This window comes from Dipodomys merriami, unplaced genomic scaffold, assembly GCF_024711535.1.
Source record: "Dipodomys merriami isolate MVZ:Mamm:240054 unplaced genomic scaffold, mDipMer1.0.p SCAF_12, whole genome shotgun sequence".
In the NCBI taxonomy this organism is placed as follows: domain Eukaryota; kingdom Metazoa; phylum Chordata; class Mammalia; order Rodentia; family Heteromyidae; genus Dipodomys; species Dipodomys merriami.
In genome coordinates this window covers 1,359,951-1,372,086 of record NW_027202493.1, presented here as the reverse complement: position 1 = coordinate 1,372,086, position 12,136 = coordinate 1,359,951, and the positions used below count along the sequence as shown (strand labels likewise).

Genomic DNA, 12,136 nt, shown 5'->3' with positions numbered 1-12,136 from the left:
TTCTGTCAGATTATTTGAACGGTGGGATCAGAGGTGGTACTCTGTGAAACTCAATAGGCAACGAATCTATGTCCCAATGAGTCTCTTATAGAGTACCTCTAAAAAAGGTTATTTTTTTTTCTTTACAGACAAGGAACATTGAATCCGCTAGCTCTATGGCTTTGGTACCTCCTAAGGAGCTGCTATGAGGATACAGGTTCACTAATAAATCACAATTGAGAACAAACAGCTCAAACACTTACAAAAGGTATTATACTTGGCAACAAGCATTCTGGAGGGCATTAAACTGCATGGTGGCTAGAACTGGCTTTTACAGGTAAAAGACCATCCTCAATACTTTAAGCTCAAGCTAACAGCAAAAGACTCCAAGAATACAGCTGAATTTACAAAAACACAATGTAGAACACTACATTCTTTAAACAATAGAAAAATCCTCAGCAAGTACAACTTAAAAGCACAGAACTGCCCAGAACTTACTGTGCATGGCTCAGGTTAGTTTGCCTTAGGCATTTCAGTTTTGATAGCATGCTTTGTACTCATTGGTACTTCATGAAAATTACCAAAGCCCCTGACAAACATCAATTGAATCTCCAAATAGCTCTGGGAAATTCTCTTCCTTTTAAGCAGACATAAAGTAATTCAACACTACTCACTCCTAAAGCCTCTAGGATATACCCCCATAGAACTTTTCAGAACTGTTTGTTTTCCTATTTTAAAAATGCTATGTGTTACTCTACATCTCAGAACATTTATGAGAGAGAGAGAGAGAGAGAGAGAGAGAGAGAGAGAGAGAGAGAGAGAGAGAGAGAGAGAGAGAGAGTGTGTGTGTGTGAAATTATAACCTGGCTTTTTTTTAAAGGAACATTGTCGATCTGAGATATACATGCCCCAAATGGCAAAATGGTTAGTTTTTGTTGGCATAAACTGGTAATCACCAGCATGGCCCCCCTCTCCAGTTATTTACAAAGCTGTAGCTTGCATTTCTGACATCCCACGCTCACTACCCAGCCTCAAGCCACTGCAGCCAACAGTCCACCTCTGCACCAAGGCAGCTGGTTTGTACTCGATGTCATGGAGCCAAAGTCTCTGGAAGGGAAAAAGGTTGGCACTAATCAAAGAGGGCTGACCTCTAATTAATATGATTATTCTTAGTAATCCACAGCAAATCTTGCTCTGGAATTCCTAATGCAAAAGAGGACATTGTGAGGTTACTTTTAATATGATTATCTTATGTCAGAGTTCAGCAGAGAAGTCTCTAAGCATGGATGTTATTTCTGTCCTAATCCAGTAAGAAAAAACAAACTTGCTAAGTCCATAGCAAGTGCATAGGATTTTTGGTTAATATTTAACAGCTCCTATATCCATTCTACAGAAGCAGGAAATAGACATTTTTTAGTTCCTCCTATGTCAAAAAAAAGCTGTTTCCTCCAACAGCAGCCACACCTGTTTGAAATGCCTGAACCAAAACATTCCAAAGAAAACACTGCATCTTCCAATTTACATTAGTCATTGTGTTGCTTCTTTTCATTATAAAAAAAAAACAGGAGTCCACAGCCTTTTTGTTCCAAGTCCACTCATGACACTAGGAAAAATCTAGTATCATTAAAAGCATGGTAAAGTTCTCCATTTGTTCTTACCATTTGTGTGGGGGTGGGGGATGGAAGAAGTAGACAGCACTATGCAAGTGAAGGCAAGGATCTATGACACTTTCATCCTACCGGTCTGAGAAATTTTGAAAACACTATTTTTGGCTGGACATGGTGGGTCACACTTGCAATGCCAGCTACTCAGGAGGCAAAGATCAGAAGGATCTTGATTTGAGGCCAGCCTGGGGTGGAGAAAGAGTTAGCAAGACCCTTATTACAAACAATAATCTAGGTATGATAGTGAACAACTGTGGTCCCAACTATCTAGGAGATTCTTGGTAGGAAGATCATGGTCCAGTCAGACAATGCCAGACAAAAACCCAAGACCCGGGCTGGGAAGGTGGCTCAGTGGTAGAGCGCTTGCCTTGCATGCATGAGGCCCTGGGTTCGATTCCTCAGCACCACATAAGCAAAAAGAAAAAAGCTGGAAGTGGCGCTGTGGCTCAAGTGGTAGAGCGCTAGCCTTGAGCTGAAGACCTGAGGGACAGCACCCAGGCCCAGGCCCCACGACCAGACCCCCCCCCCAAAAAAAAACAAACCCAAGACCCTAGGCATAAAAAGTTAAACTAAAGCAAAATGGAAAGGAAGTGAAGCTCAAGTGGTAGAGCAACTGTCTAATAAGCACAAAACCCTGAATTCAAACCAAAGTACCACCAAAAGAAATGACTATTTTTATGAACTCATGCTAAAGAATTCACTTGGACACTAGTCTTCTAGAGCAGCTAGACAAGTAATTGAATATTTTAGATAAAATTTAAATAATATATTTAGCTCAATGTAGGATACTATCAACATGCAATGAATACAAAAATCATTAATAAGATAGCTTACTAATTTTTGTTTGTACTTGTATGTCAGATTGACTTTGTATTTACAATTACGGGGTGTTTCAAGTACTCAGCAACCACATGGCTTAGTGAGTATGATGTTAGGCAGCTCAAGACCAGTAATTTCTTTCTGGCAAGTTTCTAGACATGTACTCAATGCACATATATGTGGGCATAGTTCCCTTACATATACTCAGCAGACCACAACTGCAATGTTGGAGATAGGAAGATGAAAAGCATAGTTTTTGTCCCCAAGGATTCAAAGTCTAGAGGTTTTGTACTCTTAAGCTCTGACATAACATAAAATGTTTAGTATTTTCGGCGTATTTTTCTGGAGTGGTAATTTTCTTCATAACTTTATAAAAAAAAAATAGCCTGTAATCCAAAAACATGAAGAGACCCAAGGCTTTTCTGGCAGCTAGTAGGAAATAATGGAAGGCTAAGGGAAATAGAAGAACTAAGACAGAAGAGGTTATTTAGAAAGAAATGACTGAAAGGGTGTGAAAGCACCCAAAAGAAAGGAAAAAGGAAAGAAGAAATTTTTTATTTCTAGGCATGAGGCCAGGTTTCATAGAGTACAGTGTAGGGACATATAAAAGGGACACAGCTCTTGTTTCTGAAATGAGTATTATTTTCTATTGAAATGTAAAAATAGATGTTCTGGAGCAATAGAAGATTCTACATTTTATTTTGGAATTTTAGAAGTTTCACAGATCATAGAGAGGTCAATTATTAAAACATATCTAAATAGCGCATCAGGAAGTTTCCCATTCTGAGCTACATCTTCTAATTAGACCTGGTGATTTGATCCAACTACTGATGGTCTCTATGGTTCTTAGTTTTTCAGATGATGGCATAAATACTCATAGCCTTGAAAAAAATGAATGCTTAAAAACATAAATCCATTAAAGAGGAAATTCTCTATATGGTAGCTATGGAGTCAGAAATACCTGGGTTCAAAATGCAGTGCACGGCTACCAGATATGTAAACTCAGGTACCTGACTCATCTCTATTTCCTCCTCTGTAAAGGGGGACAATAATGCTGACATGAAAGGACAAAGTGAGAATTTAGTGAGGTGACACAGACTATCCACTGGCACATGGTGCACAATAAATGACCATGCCCATCATGACCTCAGCAATTCCATCACTGGCTCAGTACTTGCAAAGATTAATTTGGGTTATTTACTGAGTGAGGATTAAAGCCTCCCTACTTTTATAGCTCTAGGCTTCAAAAAATCACAAGTTGAAAGGAACTCTAAATGATTAAGCATTTCTACACAGCGGTCTACTTAATTTTTCTCTATTATATAACCTATGTCCCCAAATTTGGGATACTGACTAGAGAACACATAGAGACTGCCTACCTTGGTACACTGTGATGACAAGGCTCTCATTTGTTCCTGATGCTCATATACTTACCTTGGGCAGTTCCTTCCTACAACAGTTCTGGGCAAACAGAGATGAGAGCCTTGAAGTGTGCTGGCCCGCTGGGGCTTGCCCTTTCATGCTGCTCTTTGTAACCTTGAAATTGTTGGAGGAAGCAGCCCTGGCAGACCTATCTCTTCAACCAGTCAAGAAGAATGGGGGAAGAGAAAGGACAGCAAGGAGTTGCTGACTCCTTGTACCTGTTGACCTACTTGATGTATGAATGAGCCCCATCTCCAGGGCCACAAGCTCTATAAAACTCAAGTTGCTAGTTCACAAAAATGATCAACTGGGGAAGCTCAAACCCCAACCACCTAGGGGACCTTCAGAATTATGAGTCTCCAGGCTAGCCTTAGACTCAATTTCCTCCTGCCTCAGCTTCCTATGTGCTAAGATCACAGGTATGAGGTTCCATATCCAACTGTTGGTTTAAGCCACAGCTATTGTTTGAACATGTAAGAACATGTAATCAGTAAACATGTAAATCAGTACCAATTTATATATATATATATATATATTTATATATTTACATATCTGAACAGAGAATTTTGAAAAGAATAAACAACTTTTCTTCAGCAATAATTTCCCCTCGGTTGAACAATGATGTATGAAATAGCAAGAAAATTCTTCAAGACAGGTTTTGGGTTTTTTGTTTTTTTTTTTTGGTTGGTCGTGGGGCTTGAACTCTGGGCTTGGGTGCTATACCTAAGCTCTTCAGCTCAAGGTGAGTGCTCTACCACTTGAGCCATAGCGCCACTTCCGGTTTTCTAGTGGTTTTATTGGAGAAAAAAGTCTCACGGACTTTCCTAGCCTGGGCTGGCTTTGAACCATGATCCTCAGATCTCAGCCTCCTGAGTAGCTAGGATTGCAGGTGTGAGCCACCGGCGCCCAGCAAGACAGGTTTAATAGCTAAGATGGAATAAATTTATAACATCATTTATGTTAGAAAAGGTAGCATGAAAGAAAAGGTAGCACTATTATGCAAAAATTTATTTTATCAGGGGTATTTTTTTTTAAGTATTCTTTTGTGGATTCTGTTGGGAAATTCTATACTACTAATAGCCATTCATCCAATGAACATTTGTTAACAATTGACTGCTGGCACTAAAAACTCCCAAACCTTTGCAAGATTTGTATGAATGGCAAGATGACCACAATTACAATGGAAAATAATATGAAGACAGCTCTGCCTTAAAGAGACCTAGAATCCCATGTGAGAGAACAGTGTATGTAAACTTTTACCATATACACAAGTAATTAGTAAGCATCCAAAGGGTAAGAACTCATTTTGGTAAGAATGTAAGAAGAAAGCAAAGACATTTTGAATGAAATGACACTTGATCTGAGCCATGTGCGTGCTGATAATATTTCAATATCAAAAGGGGAAAGAACATTACACAGAAGCAACCATACAGCAAAAACAGGGAAGGAAGGAAGGAAGGAAGGAAGGAAGGAAGGAAGGAAGGAAGGAAGGAAGGAAGGAAGGAAAGAAGGAAGGAAGGAAGGAAGGAAGGAAGGAAGGAAGGAAGGAAGGAAGGAAGGCAGGAAGGCAGGAAGGCAGGAAGGCAGGAAGGCAGGCTACTGAATTTTAGGAAAGATCCTGGCGCCAAGTGCTGGTGGTTCACGCCTATAATCCTAGCTACTCAGGAGGCTGAGATCTGAGGATCACAGTTCAAAGCTAGCCTGGGCAGGAAAGTTCGTGAGACTCTTATCTCCAATTAACCATCAGAAAATGGGAAGTGGCACTGCAGCTCAAGTGGTAGAGTGCTCCCCTTGAGCTGAGGGACAGCACCCAGGCTTGGAGTTCAAGCCCTATGACCAACAGAAAGAAAAGGAAAAAGAAAGAGAGGGGCGGGGAGGGAGGGATAGGAAGGGAGGGAAAGAGGGAGGGAGGGAGGGAGGGAGGGAGGGAGGGAGGGAGGGAGGGAAGGAGGGAGGGAGAGGAGGGAAAGAAAGGAAGAGAAAGAAAGGAAGGAAGAAAGAAAGAGCTTGGATTCAGATTTCAGCTCCATCAACTGAAGCTGTTAGGTTACTTAATTTCTTCTAATCTAGGCTACAAAGTGCCCAGTGCGGGTGTGGGGTCTACATAAGAGGGCCTCAGTTCAAACTCTAGCCTTATCTGTGTTTCAGTCCCATTATCTCTAAAATGATATAATGTACACACTTCACAGTATTATTATGAAGATGAGTTTGGAAGAATGGTATGAACATTTTGTGAAAGTCACATTTATATACCCCAGCAAGATACAGGGAAGGAGGGAGGGAGGAGGGAAGGGAGGGAGAGAGGAAAAAAGAAAAAAAAAACCAAACCCTTTCTTTGGGGAGGTGAAGAGTCCAGGGCCTTATGCATCCTAGACAAGCTGCTAATTTCCAGCCCTAGACAGATAGAGATGTATAAGAATAAGATACCTAGATAAATATCACAAGTAACAGTTTCATCTATGTAGATGGTGCTAAAATATTTTTAAATGTTCTCTTTTCATCTTCCTTTTCCTGAGTTCATACATTTACACAAGAGTACACACTGCTCAGACATGTTTTCATGTCCTCCAACAACAGCCCTCACTAAGTTCAAAGGACTGAGGCTCACCTTTCCTCCTCCTGCCCACTGACCCCCCCCCCCCATACATATTGAAACTGGGGCTTCCTCCTTTCCTCTTGGGGTAGTAATTCTGTGCTTGGTGATACAAGATGCTAGGCTTGAAACTCCTAAAATCAGACAGCATATCCACCAGCTGTGTTCATGGTACATGATATGCATATTTTGAAAAGCAAGCAGGGCTTGTTAAGTGCAATCTGAACTTCTATAATATATTACGGATACACTAATCAAAAACAAGAAACCTAAAAAAACAAACAAACAAAAAAAAGAAACCTTAAGTGTCCTGTCACTTGAGATCTGGGAACAAAGTCAAACAACAGATTAGAGCCACAGTAATACAAAAGATAAGTTAACGGAACTTTACTAATTTCAGATACATTTCATAAAATTGCTATACATCCAAACTGAGAGTAATTTTTTTTGTACACAGTGCTGGGGATGGAACCCAGAACTTATCATGGAAGGCAAATACTGAACCATGAGTTACAGCCTCAGCCCGGAAAATACTTTCAAATGTTTTATTTCTTGGGTCTATCAGTAAAACGTTAATTCGAATCTCTTCTGTCTTTAAGATGAAAGTATTAAGATAAATACTAAGTTACACTGGAAAAAAGAATATTATATCTAAAGAAATAATATTCTTGCCAGATACCAGTGGTTCACACCTGCAATTCCAGCTACTCAGGAGGCTGAGATCTGAGTACTGTGGTTGCAAGGCAGCCCAGACAGGAAAGTCTGTTAGACTATTCTCTCCAATTAACCACCAGAAAACTAGAAGCAGCACTGTGGCTCAGAGTGGTAGAGCACTAACCTTAAGCAAAAAAGCTCAGAGAGAGCACCCAGGCCCTAAGTTCAAGTCCTAAGACCAACAACAAATAAAATAAAATAAAAATAAATAAAATAAATAAATAAAATAAAATAAATATCTTCTAAGTGACTTATTGATTAGAAGACTGAAAGGTCCTTTCCTATCACAAATCAAACTTCCCTACTAACTCTGTGCTGGACAGAATCTGAATTAATGAGCGGTGCTGCTGATAAATGTCTACTTCTCAATGTATTTCATCCAAATACAGGAAAACTATTCAATAGAACAAAATAGCAAACTATTGATTTCCCAAACATTTTGGTAAATTCATATGATGGAACTAATTCCTGTCATTTCAATCACAAGCAAATAAATCTGTCTCTAGATTATTTACCATCTCTTGTAAGACCTACCCTACCTCCTAACTTGAAAGTTGAGACTTTCTGAATGGAGGAGGCTGTACAAGAGTGCTTTACTAGAACTAGACCACTAAGCTCACTTGAATCAGCTCAAGGGGTGGCATTTACTAACTTACAAAGTTATTTAATAGAATTTTCTCTGCCCAACTGTAAAATAGAGGTAAGACTCCACCTCCTAGGGTTGTTGCAAAAACAACTTAGTACACATAAAATACACAGTACAGTGGTAACATAGATTTTAAAATTATACGTGTCTCTAGAAATTATATATATGTGTATATATGATCATATGCTAGACATGGAAACCAAGAACGATCCACAGTTGACCCCTGCAGTGGTAATTAGAGAATCTACTTTGCAGTTCCTCTGCTGTCTTATTTCTGGTAGACATGCCCAGGTAAGACCAAAAAGGCCCTCATACGAACGATCAAAGTCCCCAATTTTACTGTTAGTCTTTCCAGATGTATTCTCATGTCTCTTGCTACTGTTTCAAGATCAAGCTCCTGAACATCTGAACTTTTGTTTGAAGAGTAGATGTCCAACTATGTGACAGAAGACAATGCTCGGTACCAATATGCCAAGAGAGCTGTGAAATGAAGATTTTATTTTCTACTATTTATGATTTTGCTATGAATGGGTGTAATCTATTCCCATACCAAATAAACTGAGAAGTGGTCATTTTAGGGAAAATAGTTCAAAATCAAAATGGCATGAAAGAATGAAATATTCCTAACAAATTCTAATAGTAGTTGACTCCAAGTGTCCAGCAAGTAGCTAGTTTCAATAGTAGGGTATAGACCAGGTCTCTTGCTCAATGTATATAATTATATCCTAAAGCACAAATGATTTCATTTTTAAAAGTCCTCCAACAAATGCTCATTTTTTCAAAAAAGTTCACCTAGTAAATAAAAACAACCACCACCCAAACCTAGAAGAAGCAACAATTCAGCTCTAAGAACTATAATAGTCCAATGATTATAATAATCCAGGAGGCCATTTTCAGAAACACCAGTAACTGGCTACTTACACAAGCATCAGCTCACAAGAGTAATGGTACAGCTGTGGTTTTCTGTAAACTATACTATAGACAACTGTCCATCTTGGACTTAATGCTTTCATTGTAAAAGTTTGTTTCTTCTCTCCCTTGACATTATATTTGTCTCTCAAAATTGCCAGGAGAGAATGCATTGCCCAAGAAAATTATCCTTTTTTACTTTCCAAAATTAACAACTTTCACATAATCTATGTTCAAAAAAAGGAAGCTCTTAATGAAACCAGACTGCTTAAAGATTTTTACAAAACAAAACAAAGTTGGGAGCTAGTAACTCACACCTGGAATACTAATTACTCAGGAGGCTGAGATCTGAGATCTCGGTTTGAAGCCAGCCTAGAAAGTCTGTGAGACTCTCATCTCCAATAAACTACTCAGAAAAAGCTGGAAGTGGCACTCTGTCTCAAGTGGTAGAGTGCTAGCCTTGAGCACAAAGCAGTTTAGGGCAGTGTCCAGGTCCTGAGTACAAGCCCCAGGACTGGCAAAAAAAAAAAAAAAAAAGCAAATAACAACAACAAAAACAAAATAATACAACCCTTTTAAAATAAAAGGGAAATGTAAGCGTGTAACATTTAGAAATTCTAACCAACATTTGGATTTTGAAAAAGAAAAATACTTTTAATTCCTGATTATTAAAGGGAATGGAGGTAGGTAGACCAAATACTCTATCCATTTATATGATAGGTATCTGAGCTGTGGATACTTAAATCATATCAGACTAGTATTCACTACCTTTTCTTAAGCATTAATAAGTCATGGCTTCTCATTAGAGTTCTGTGGTAGGGATAAAGAATTAAGATAAAGAGAAACAATTAAGAACACACTTTAACAATAGTCAAGAGTCTCTCTGAGCTCATTCATTAAACAAAGCTAACTAAAAATCTAATCATGACAAAACAGGAATAATAAATCATGTTTAAGTTATAATTCTTTAGAATGTGTTAGACGATTCTCAGGCTCATGGAGAAAAAATAGTATTAAAAATAACCAAAGATTAAGGAAGCAGTTAAAAAACAAAATTAGAAACAATGTCTAAACTACTGTTCACAGAAGGGTATATTGAAATCAGTAACCAAGTTGAAGATAACCCAATGGACTAAATAGCTGCCACCATAATGGCTGATTCCCACCTCTCATTCAGGAATCTCCCAAGAGCCTCAGGAAGCAAATACAACATGACTCTGTGCTATTATATTCACCAATATTCAATGTTTGAGGATACTGCAAAAACTAGTCTTGACTTTCCTAGTTTCACACTTAACAGAGCTTTGATCTTTTTTTTTTTTACAAGCAGTAAAAGCAACACTAACAGACAATACCTCTGCTACATTTTGCTAACCATACATTCTCATTATTCTATATTTACTTACATTTTCTGATTCCCCAGAGCGGGCCTCTGTTACTTCTCACTTACCCATTGTGCTCTCAGCTTAACCTAGTGCCAAGCATGAAACAAGTAGAATCCTACCTTCAGAATACTCAGGGAAACTTACCTATAAATTATTATTAAGACAAAGTAAGTCCTGTAATGGGAACTGGTACCAAAGTAAGAAATGCATTTCTCCTTGGAAAGCTTGGGAAAGGTTTTGTAATAGACATAGCCAGCAGGGAAGATGATGAAAGGTAAAGCTTGATTAGGAAAAGAGAAGGCCCAGTGATAGGAATTATCTGGTATGAGTGGACAAGATGTGAATGGAAGGTGAATGGAAGGAATGTGTTGGGCTGGGAAGCCCACACATGCCTACTATCCAGTTAGTCCATTACTCTTGTGGCCTTGAGACTCTCTACTTTGGATACACATTAAAATCTGGGATGTTAAAATGCAGAATACTGATGCCAATCATTTGTTAACATCAGTTAATTGGTCTGCAATGGAGCATACCCACCAGTACTTTATAAAAACTTCCCATGAAATTCCAATATATGTCTAGCGGTGAGAATCATCACTGTAGGCAATGGGTCCACACAACTGAACAGGATGGTGGTACAAAAACTTTCAGAAAGAACTGTGGGGGCTGGGAAGGTGGCTCAGTGGTAGAGCACTTGCCTTGCATGCATGAGGCCCTGGGTTCGATTCCTCAGCACCACATAAGCAAAAAGAAAGAAGCCGGAAGTGGCGCTGTGGCTCAAGTGGTAGAGCGCTAGCCTTGAGCTGAAGAGCTGAGGGACAGTACCCAGGCCTAGAGCTCAGGCCCCACGACAAAAGAACTGTGAAGAGTAGATTCAAGGCAGAGAAACTAAAAGAGACAGATTGTGCCCAGCAGCCTGTGTTTTTGGACTCTCAATCATGCCATGCTAGGCCTTGGAATGGGAAAGCCACAGTGTGCTCAGTGGCAGCAGCCCCCAGTTTCCAAAATGACAAGGAGGAGATTAAGGATTTTAAGAGGAGCTTTTTTGTTTTCAGAATAGCCATTTTTATAACTTAAAAGATTGTTATACTGTTTAATTATTTGAAGAGTAATAGGAGTGATGTTGATTTCAAACCAATTAAGCAAATACTAGCAATACACTTGTGGAGATAGTAGGCAAGCTTAGGTACAAACATATGTAGGTGCTAAATAAATCCTGTTACAAATTCCATGGTATTTAATTTCCCAAGCCAGAATCCAGAACTAGTCTAATGGAATCATTATGTTATGTTTCCTGAGACCACCATTTCATAATGGTGAAATTTCCTTTTTTACTCATTCTTAGAGTCAAAAGATTTTAGGTTTTCTTTAAAGCAACAAAAATGAACTATTTGTCGTTCGTAGGGCCTGAACACTGGGCTGGGCACTGTCCCTCAGCTCTACAGCTCAAAGCTAATGCTCTACCACTAGAGCCACAGTGCCACTTCTGGCTTTTTCTGCTTATGTGCTACTGAAGAATCGAACCAGGGCCTCACGCATGCAAAGACAAGCATTCTACTACTGAGCCACCTTCCCAGCCCCCAAAAATGAACTCTTAAAAGCACACTATAGGGGCTGGGAAGGTGGCTCAGTGGTAGAGCGCTTACCTTGTATGAATGAGGGTTTGGGTTGGATACCTCAGCACCACATAAACAGAAAAGGCTGGAAGTGGTGCTATGGCTTACTTGGTAGAGCCCTAGCCTTGAACTGAAGAACTGAGGGACAGCACCCAGGCCCAGAGTTCAGGCCCTACGACCGGACCAAAAAAAAAAAAAGCACACTATACTGCAAGTCTATACTGTAAGTAACTTTAATTTTTAGCATCTTTGGAATTCCTGTACAACCAATTAGGTGGTCTTTAAGTCAAAAACATTCCTTCTACAACAAAAACCAACTGCAGAGGCTCCCTCTGGTAACCCAATTACTTTGGAGGTAAAGAGAGGATGTTATCCTCCAGTTTGAATAT

At 39.3% G+C, this 12,136-nt stretch overlaps 1 protein-coding gene across 3 annotated transcripts in view; it reads right to left on the bottom strand.

Annotated features, from left to right (window-relative positions):
• The window catches only part of Slc20a2 (solute carrier family 20 member 2), a 98,908-nt gene that overhangs the window by 62,417 nt on the left and 24,355 nt on the right, over positions 1-12,136 (bottom strand). The gene's annotated exons all lie outside the window — the stretch shown is intronic.